General features: G+C 39.7%; 1 protein-coding gene across 2 annotated transcripts in view; it reads left to right on the forward strand.

Moving 5' to 3' along the window:
• LOC113011180 (uncharacterized) overlaps positions 1–11057 on the forward strand; it is a 74517-nt gene that overhangs the window by 38443 nt on the left and 25017 nt on the right. The gene's annotated exons all lie outside the window — the stretch shown is intronic.

Raw genomic sequence — 11057 nt, forward strand, 5'->3', positions numbered from 1 at the left:
AATATTATCCATACATCGTGCAACTCAATTCCAGAGGTTGTGGTATCTCTTGACGCGGAGAAAGCTTTCGACCGCGTCGAGTGGAGCTTTCTCTATGAGGTGATGGATAGGTTTGGCTTGGGGGCTGACTTTATTCTCTGGGTTAAGCTACTATATTCCTCGCCATCCACCTGTATTCGTACTAACAACAACTTGTCTTTGCCTTTTCCACTTGAGAGGGGCACTAGGCAAGGGTGCCCTCTCTCACCCCTCCTATTCGCCATTGCTATCGAGCCTCTTGCAATATGGCTGCGTTCAGAGGATAGATTTAAAGGCATTACAAGGTTCGGTGTGACTCACAAACTCTCCCTTTATGCAGATGACTTGCTCCTGTACATTTCTGACCCTCTAAACTCATTCCCGGTGCTTTTTGACATACTGGACCAATATGGTACACTGTCAGGATATAAGGTCAATTATCAAAAAAGCGAGTTGCAACCCCTCAATTCCCTGGCCAGAGCTCTTCCCCACTCAATAGTGCCTTTTAAGTGGGCAGAAACCGGATTTAGATATTTGGGGTTTTTTATTTCCTCTTCTATACATAAAATGATGAGGGAGAATTTTCTATCCCTACTAGAAAATGTTGGGAAAGATTGTGACCGTTGGACTTCTCTACCATTGTCAGTGGCAGGGAGAGTTAACCTGATAAAGATGAGTGTCCTCCCAAAATTCTTGTATCTTTTTCAACATGTCCCGATTTTTCTTACCAAGGCATTTTTTTGACAAGTTAGAAAAGATTCTGTCACATTTCATATGGGGAGGGTGTGGTAGGACTCGACTTAAGCGGTCAAAGAAGTGCAGGAGACTGATGCTGTCCAGTGTAGCAAGTGATTTATTCACCATTCTGTGGCCCAAGAATATTTACAAAGAAACAAATAAGAAACTCAACTCTATAATAAACTCAATTCAAATAAACATAACTGAACTTAAATCAACGGAAATTAAGGTCAAACTGCACACAGCTACACTGACCTGAACCCTTCTTCTGAAACACCTGAGTTCGTCTGCTTAAATAGTCCCCTTAATCAAACACTTTCTCCTCTGGACTATTCCATTCAGTAGGTAGGTGAGATGAACATGATTATATTCATCCTCTACTACTCCTCTTGACTGGCAACATAAACTCTGGTGTAATCAATACATATCACAACATTAAATCTATTTCTTTATAAACCCTTTAAAATCAACTTTATTAAATTATAAGAATTCTTCCCCTCCTGCACTTGGTCTCTTCCTGTGACCTCAGATGAACCCAGAAGGTATAAAGCAGGAAGTAGAACTACATTTCCTCCTTTTGCTTCTGGAAGACAGGTAGGTAAAGGTAAGTTCAAACAATACAAATTAACAGTTGAAATAAATAACATGTTAACTTAACAAACTTGCATGAATTGATTTAAACCAAGATGTTATATTATATAATCTGTAAAAGTGCAGAACATAAACAAACCCGGGATAGTAGATGTTTGCCTATTGCAGATTACATGTTGTTGGGGGAAAACTCTGTAAAAGACCCAGGAGAAATAAAGACACAATGAGACAAAGTTACTTTCTTTATCAAACGTGTACACGGGTGAGCTGCTAAGAACAACTCACACCATGCACAGTGGCTTGGTAATTTTTATAGGAAAGACAGTGAGAACAGGATAAGAAAATACAAAACAAATAAAATAAACAACTCCATATGTGGCGCTAGTCTCGTCAGCAGAGAGCTGGGAGAAGGCTGTGAGAGATAAAACAATCTAAAACAATATGTCCCAAAACAGTATGTCTTTGCTGAGAAAGTCTAAAAAGATAATTCTAAACTAATCTAACCATAGACAAAAGGGCATGCTTGCACATTTAAAAGAAGGTAAAGAAACATAGAAACATTTTTCCTGTAACATTCCCTCCTGTTTTAACTTATTTTAAATGTATACAACAATTGTCTGTGAAGGTTATTTATTAAGTATCTTAAGCAATTTTTAAATTCTCAAAATGTCAGCATAGCAGAAATGGAAGTCATTTGGTCTAAAGAATAAAACAAAAGAAAATAATACAAAGAAAAACATAGTAAATGAAAATCATAGTAAATGAAATAAGAAGTGGAATAAACAAGAAAAAATAATAAAACTAAAACTACAAAAAATAAAGGATGAAAAGTAAAATGAAAACTTTATATTTAAAAATGATGAAAACCTAATATGTAAAATGAAAACTTCAAAAAATACAAGGATGAAAACCTTATATTATAAAATGAAAACTTCAAAAAATACAAGCATGACACCTTATACTTAAAACGATGCAAACCTTAAATTGAAAACTTTACATGTAAAATAATGAAAACTTCATATTTAAAATGGAAACTTTATGTTTAAAACTGAAAACTTCAAAAAAAATAAAAGCATGAAAACGTTACATTTAAAATGAAAAACTTTATGTTTAAAACTGAAGACTTCAAAAAATAAAAGCATGAAAACGTTATATTTAAAATGAAAAACTTTATGTTTAAAACTCAAGACTTCAAAAAAATAAAAGCATGAAAACTTGCATAACCTACTAATGTTTTAATCAGTGCATGATCACTTGACAAGGCATTTTTAATCACCACGTCATTTATTAGCAGCTAGTACAAGTTCTCCTCTAACAGAATTGCAACGGGATGTTGTTCTTCTTCAGGCACGGCAACATAAGCAGTCATTGTAGTTGTTATCATCTGTGAAATCATTACTCTTAGACATGGCAACACACACAACACTAATATGAGCAGTGCTATCATGATGAGACCTAGAAGGAAAAATGGCTTTGCTACAGCAGCCAGCCATGAACCGCTGAACAGCCAGTCCAGCCAGCTTTGTGCTGTAGCTGCTCCAGGTGTGTGTTCAGTGACATATTTTTGCAGAGCGGTCAAATTCTGCAAAGCTTCATAAATGTCTCCTCCAGTTTCGTATCCATCAGGGATAAAAGTGCAACATGTTTCCCCGATCAGCTTGCAAACTCCTCCTTGTGATGCTGTTAGCAGGTCTAGTGTCAGTCTGTTCTGCAGCACCATCGTTCTGATGGCCTGCTGTTCTCCTGCTAAGGCGGTTCCCAGGGTCTTAGCCAAGTTGATGTGTCGTAGCAGAGCATATCGGTTGATTTCCACGTGATCCCGCACCTCGGCAACTCCAATGCCGGGGATCAAGCTCTGTAAGAATTTCACTCCTCCTCAGATGCGAAACTCTGGTTCCTTTACTGCTTGGTGCCGTCCGTGCACATCCTGTCTGGTAATGAGTCTTTGTTTGTAGTATCATTCGGTAGCTGTAGTTGGAGCGACAGTTGAGGCTCATCAGTGTCGCGTTACTGGCACAGGTTTCGTTGAGTGAACAGTCCATACACTTCCTCTCGTTCCTTGGTGGGCAGAAAGTGTATATGTATTTGCATAGCAGTCAGTTTTATTATTCAAGTAAGCTGTAGTGTTCATAAACTGCCACCAGAAATTAGTGGCATAGCCATGGGGAAACTTGGTGTACTTTCCTTTGTCATACAGTGTCTGCCTTTTCTCCATATAACGTGACTTGTTGTCCCTCACGGAAGCAAAGGTGAGGAGCCCGGCCATGGTCAGGGCCGCTGCAGTTGTTAAGAGCCACCACCTCATGACGACGGGACACACCCTCCTGTCGCGAGTAGACCCCCCGGCCAGGAAAGCTGACCCCTCCACCGGGCGAGATCACAACAAGTGGGCAAGCCTGCCGTCAGCTGTGTTTAGATGGCTTCACTTACTGGCTCTGATGGATGCAAGATGGTCGTTCCGCTATTTTGCAAGCTCCAGTTTTTCCTTTGGAGCACTTTGATCAGAACCCAGTCACCGGGCTGTGATCTGCAAGACACTTGATAGACATCATTACATTCTTCGTCATTTACAATCATCTCTTTATTTTCCTACAACTTAGACATACATTTTGCTACTGAAATTGTATCTGCCTTTTTCACTGGGTAGATTTCTGGCCACTTTGAGAATACATCTATAACCACTAGGGTGTATTTTTACCCTTGGCATTCATTTAGCTCAATAAAGTCCATATGGATTGTGTGGTCTCAGGTTTCCCTGAGCATTATATTTTTGACACGTCATGCACGTTCTGACAAATTGTTTTGCTGAGGTTTCAAAATTTACAGTGTAGAATTTACAGTGTAGAAATGAGAGTTGACAATACTGGTCAGTCCCCCCGTTGACAAATGCGTACAGCCATGAGTCACTAATGCCGCCATCTTGTGGAGCGATTTTGGCAACACTGGCTTGCCATAACACATCATTAAGTTGTTTGTCAGAACTGCACCGTGTTTTAGCCATTTTGCCTGCTCGGCTGTGCTTGCTGCTTTTTGTTCATTTTTCAACACATCCAGTGGAATCTGATGTGTGTTCACTGCCATCAATGTGATGTTTGTCTTTTGTGCCGCCTATTTTGCTGCTCTGTCAGCAAAATTGTTGCCTGTAGTAATGAAAGAGTCAGTAGGCGTTGTAAGAGGTTGGCATGCTGGTTTGCCAGTTGGTGTAATCATTCCTCTGTTATGCCAAATTTTTTGCAAAATGATGCACAGCAGAGAAAACATACTGGCTGTCTGTATGTATGTTTATTATTTTGTCATTTTGTATTTAGCTTTCGCGTATCACAGCTATCAGCTCAGCGCTCTGTGCAGGACATGAAGAAGAAAGTGGTTTTGCTTCTATTATTTTACTATCTGTGGTTACTGCGTAACCTACACAATTTCGGCCTGTGCTGTAAGGTCAAATGCTGTTCTCCTAGCTTCCACACTTGCTGATCATAAGGTGGATCTGGGCCTGGGGTTTGTTTAAATCTCAGAATGTTGTGATACTCGGTCGGTTTCTGGCACTCAGGTGTAATACCAGAAAAGAATGGCATGACTGCTATCTTAAGTTTTGTCGGAGCGTCTCTACCTAGCAAATTTACTGGACACGACAGGTCATATATGCATTTAATAAAGCACCTGCGGCCACTTGCTGTGTGTACTAGTTCTAAAAGGGCAGTTAATTGTTGTACAGTTGTGTGGCCTGAAGCTGACTTTACAACTAATTTGTCCTCTACTCCTACAATCTCGTGGGAAGTGACCTTCCTCTCCACGGTTCTAGCAGGCGTTGTCTCTATGTTATCTGCTGTTTCTGCATGGCTGTCTGCAGCCTTGGTGTTTGTAACTTTGCTCGCCTCTCTGTTCCTGATAGCCACCTGCGAATTAGTGTTTTAGTCTGTTGTCAACAGTCAGCCTTATTTTTAAGTTACAGAATGCTTCTCCCTTTTTTTGTTTTTTGTTTTTTTGTTTGGGAGAATAGATGCAACTCTACATTTTCACTTAAGGCAGTTTTAGATAATTTCTAGTTCTTCAAACAATGCATGGATCTCACACATTTCAAACTTTCAAGTTACGGTTGTTTCCCATTTATATATATCTATCTATATATATATATATAGAGATATCTCTATCTATATATCTATCTATATATATATATATATATAGAGATATCTCTATCTATATATCTATCTATATATATATATATAGAGATATCTCTATCTATATATAGAGATATCTATCTATATATATATATATATAGAGATATCTCTATCTATATATATATATCTATAGAGATATCTCTTTGCATTGCTCACAGCTCTAAACCTAGGCATTTTTCAATCATATGCCTAATCACCATGTGTCACTGTGATTCTCAAGTATGGTCACAAGTTCGTTTAAATTCGTTTCCAAAACCAACAAAATAATCAAAGAAAAACAAAAACATAAACGTGTCAGGACACAAAAGAAAAAGAAAAATGCTGCCACCTGAACAAGGCAGAAGTCTACATATGTTGGCTTTTAATAGCATGCAGCTTGTAACATGGTAGACTAATGTGCCTGTGTTAATTCAGCTTTATATTATTGTGTGAAGTTGCACTGGGTTGGGAGTGGTTTTGTGGTTGTCACATTTTTGGTGAGCCAATGGCTGGAATGGGGTTGGACTAATTAGAGGCAGGTGTACTTGATTGCACTGATACACTGGTCTACATATAGCCCACACTACAAACACTGCTGTGTTGTTTTGTCTCTCTGTGCAGTCCAGGGCCTATTATATGCCACAGCCTAAAGGCAGCAGAGTTCCAGAGGCTTGAGTGACCACTGACTATATGCTTGCAGGGTGGTGGGTCTCCAAGGACAACTTCTAACCCTGTTAGAGGCAACATGTGGGGTGCAACTTGGCCGTGTGGCATAGCTGGCTCTGGCCTTGGGACTGTGTGTTTTTATACAATTCATAAGTGGGACACTGGACTGTTTTATCTTTTATCTCTTGATATATTTTTCGTCAATAAATTATCTTTTAGAATTTTATTGACTGTCATCTTTTTGCCCACGACTGAGACGGTTGGTCAGACCTAGAGTCTTTCTTTGGGTGTGTTACAGCAGCTTCTGCTCTAAAAGAAACAAATAAATAAAAAGAAAAAGAAAATGTGTAACATGCTCATCAGCTTAGCAGTGTCTACATATTTAATTCAGCTTCTCAATCCTGTAGTTGTAGCTGTTGTCTACAGGGTTTTGCTTATTGGTTGTTATTATAGGTGTGCTCTATATCTCAGCAATGTGTCATTCTAGGATGATAGGTTTCAAGCTGGTCAAGTGCCTCTATGCACTTCATTAGTTTAGTTATTCTCTGTATTGTCTTCATCTCACATGTCATTACACTGAGTTTCAGCAAACCTTAAGCTTGATGCAGACTACTGCTTAACAGTTATCCACCTCACATCATAACCGATTAAGGTGCCTCTTCATATTAATATTATGTCATTGTTAATATTATCCTTTGTCTTATATAACAGCAATAGCATATTATAATATTTTATCAGTGTGTACCATTATACTACTCCTGAGCCAATTTGTTAGTTAGGATCATCTTATTCAGCAAACAGATAATTTAGAATTCATCCAATCTGCGGTCACATTTGTTCTCTCTGTTGCATGGCGGACCAGGCAGTTCTATTATAATATATTATTTATATTTTATTTTGTATCCATCAAGGGCTTCAGATGACCTGCAGAATCATCCTTTTCCCAGGGTGGAGACAGTTACCTTTTCACACACTGTCCTTGGCTGAACAATGACACAGCCTTAATATACCTTATGTATTTTATTAAAATATTTTCGTGTGAATTATTTGCTTTATATTCATTTTATACATTGTGGGCATGGTCATCATGCCAACTGTGTTTCATTGTTAATATCACTTTACAGGTTGTTATCCTTGCTATTATTAATTTCAAATACTCTAAAGATAATTTCTACTGTAATTTTCCCTTTGTTCATCTTTATTTCGTACTTTTTATATTTATATCTACTCAGTGGGGTCTGTTTTCAACCCTTTTAAACTACTACAAAACTACTGTGATCTCTAGTTTTCACTTAATAAGGGATTATTATGTTCTTCCTGATATGGGTGTTGCTGCAGATGCGGCTGCAGGAATGAGTGATGGTTTACTAAAAGGATTGTGGGAACTGCACAGTGTCTCGTCTTCTGGTTTTACTAAACTGGCAGTTGAGTTCTGTTCTTCTGACTGTTTATATTTTGTTTTCTTAAATCTCTCAGTTTACAGACACTGTTTTTGTCCGGCGTCTGGACTTTTCTTTTCTCACCACTGCTCGTCAGCAGGAGTGAGTTTTAATTTCACTTGCTTGATTACCCATCTTATTTATGTATTTACTTATTTTTGTTTAAGTAATATATACACAATACAGCTGCTATCACCTTTGCTGGTATTAGAGACGAGAGTGGTTGCTCACACGCCCTTCTACTTTCAGACTATTTCCAAAAGCGGTGTGAACTTTACGAGACGGAACTCGACCGTTCTCTCAACTCACCAGCACGTCAGTGAATAGCAGTAAAAGAAAAACACAGTAGGAGCGGCTCAGTCTCTTATTGGACCGTGAAAATTCAGCTTGCTCCGTTAATTAAAACAATACACACACACACACATTCACATTCACACCTATTCGCGCGATCGGAACCCTTATCATAAGGGGAGCTGCCAGTCTTTCTGTAGACGAGCTACTTATTCCCTAGACCCTGTCTAGACCCAGCTGGGGGAGCTACCCAGAGCTCCAAACCTAACCCACAGAAGTGGGGAGCTTCCAGTCGACGAGCTCCAAGCTACCAGCCGACGAGCTACTTTAAACCCACAGAGGTGGGGAGCTTCCAGTCGCGACGAGCTACTTTCGCTATTTTAAATTCCCTGAATTTAAAATACGCTTTTACGCAAGATTGTGTCAGTGTGTCTGTATCTACCTGGTCGGTGTCGCCGGGTCTGGTCCACCTCGATCGGGCCCCACCACCGTGGGTCGCTTTCTAAGAACGTTGGCCAAGACTCGAATTTAACGCCCTTGGTCTTTGACCACACACCTAGTGTGTGGGCTGTCGACAGACGAACAACGTGGACTGGTCACGGAGATGGGACACGATGGAGGCGCTCCGGCTCCGAAGGACCAAGAAATGTTGGGGGAAAACTCTGTAAAAGACCCAGGAGAAATAAAGACACAATGAGACAAAGTTACTTTCTTTATCAAACGTGTACACGGGTGAGCTGCTAAGAACAACTCACACCATGCACAGTGGCTTGGTAATTTTTATAGGAAAGACAGTGAGAACAGGATAAGAAAATACAAAACAAATAAAATAAACAACTCCATATGTGGCGCTAGTCTCGTCAGCAGAGAGCTGGGAGAAGGCTGTGAGAGAGAAAACAATCTAAAACAATATGTCCCAAAACAGTATGTCTTTGCTGAGAAAGTCTAAAAAGATAATTCTAAACTAATCTAACCATAGACAAAAGGGCATGCTTGCACATTTAAAAGAAGGTAAAGAAACATAGAAACATTTTTCCTGTAACACATGTGAAATATGGTTAAATCAAAACAAGAATGTTAACTAAGAATGTAGACAAATGGTCTTCTCACCCACTTTGTCACAGAGGGAAACAAGCTAGAATTCGCAAGTCTATTCTTCAGTCCTCTAAAAGTGATGGTGGTCTTGGTCTGCCCAATTTTAGACACTACTATTGGGCAGCTAACATACAAAAACTTTTACAATGGGTTCATAATGACCCCCCTGTAACAGCCTGGGTACAAATGGAAACTGCATCTAGCTGTTACTCATTATCATCAATACTCAGCTCACCACTCCCTTTTTCTCCAACCTTTGTTGGGGATAATCCAATAGCTAAGGAAACAGTAACTATTTGGCGACAGTTCAGAAAATACTTCGGGCTACTTGGACCGTCTTTGCTAACACCTTTATCAAAAAATTGCAAGTTTGCACCTTCAAACACTGATGCGGCCTTTAGTAGTTGGAAAGATAACGGACTTAGGACTGTTAAGGACTTGTACAGTCAGGACACCCTTCTATCATTTGCTGACCTATCGTCTAAATACGACCTGCCTAATTCCAACTTTTTTCGCTATCTTCAGGCTAGAAATTTTGTAAAAACGCAGTTCCCTCACTTTCCCAATCGGCCTCCAGAAACAAATCTGGATATCATCCTGCAGACGAACCCTCATCAAAACAGACTGATATCAGCCTTGTATAAAATACTAGGTGCTTTGGTCCCCAAATCCATTTCTCATATTAAGCTGAGATGGGAGGAAGAGCTTCAGACAACCCTGCCAGAACAGCAGTGGGATTGTGCTTTGAAATTGATTCACTCGTCTTCAATTTGTGCTCGTCATGCTTTGATTCAGTGCAAGGTGGTCTATAAAGTATACTATACAAACGCAAAATTATCTAAAATCTATCCAACCATCAGTGATGCCTGTAGCAGATGTGGACTATCGCCTGCCAACCATGTCCACATGTTTTGGTCTTGTTCGAAACTGAGTAAATTTTGGAGGAATATATTCGACACACTTAGCCAAGCATATGGCCAGACTGTCCTTCCTAACCCACTCTCTGCAATTTTTGGCATTCCTCCCGACTTGAACTTATCTGGTCCCCTCAAACAGGCCCTAGCCTTTACCACTTTACTGGCCCGGAGGCTTATTCTGTTGAAGTTGAAGCTTCCCCACCCCCCAACTCATGATCATTGGGTGAGAGATGTACTCTTTAACTTAAAGCTGGAAAAACTTAGACTCTCTCTAAAAGGCTCTATTAGGGAATTTAACAAAATCTGGAAATCATTTCTCTTGCTGGTCGACACCATTACTTTACTTCCTGAGTCTGAAGTGAACTGAGCGAAGCTACATTATAATGTTTATTTTTTTTTAAATCTTATTTATACCTTATCTATTTGTTTTTCCTTTTGTTCTGTTTGGTCCTTTCTCTGCTATTGTTTTCTCTGTTTTTGTTTTGTTTGTTTTTGTTTGTTCGGTTGGCTACGGGGGGGAGGGAGGAGCTGTGGTTGTTGTTGTTTTTTGGGGGTTATGCTTGTTATGTGTATGGGTCCTGAGGTGTTGTTTTTTTTTTTTTTAATTTATTTTTGTGTGTGTGTGTGTGTGTGTGTGTGTGGGCAGAGACTGGTTCTCTGCGGTGTTTTGTCTATTGTGGATCTGGTAGGGGGAGAATTTGGGTTGGGAGGTTGGATGGTATAATGGACATACCACTGTTCTGAAATCAAGATTGACTTAGCTGTTGCTAACTTTGTATGTCATTGTTGAAATTAATAAAACAAAGTTGGGAAAAAAAAACAAGCCAAACAGAAGAGTGACGAATGGTATGAACCATACAGAGTGGAGAAGGTCTTTTTTGTCTTTGGACTCTGCAGACAAGGGAATCTGCCTGTAGGCGTTGGTTAAATCCAGCATGATAAAAAGATAAGCAGTGCTTAACCAGTCCAGGTCAACCTGGGGCATGGGATAGGCATCAAACCATGAGACCTTTTTGACTTTGTGATGATCATCACAGAACCGTATAAAACCGTGCGCTCACTTCTTAATTACCTGGAAGCACCTTAAAGACAACCGGCCCCTCTCAACAGCTGCGACAAATCACCTGGAGAAAAGGTAAGCACAGGAG

The sequence above is a fragment of the Astatotilapia calliptera genome, chromosome 3 (genome assembly GCF_964374335.1).
Source record: "Astatotilapia calliptera chromosome 3, fAstCal68.1, whole genome shotgun sequence".
Classification (NCBI taxonomy): domain Eukaryota; kingdom Metazoa; phylum Chordata; class Actinopteri; order Cichliformes; family Cichlidae; genus Astatotilapia; species Astatotilapia calliptera.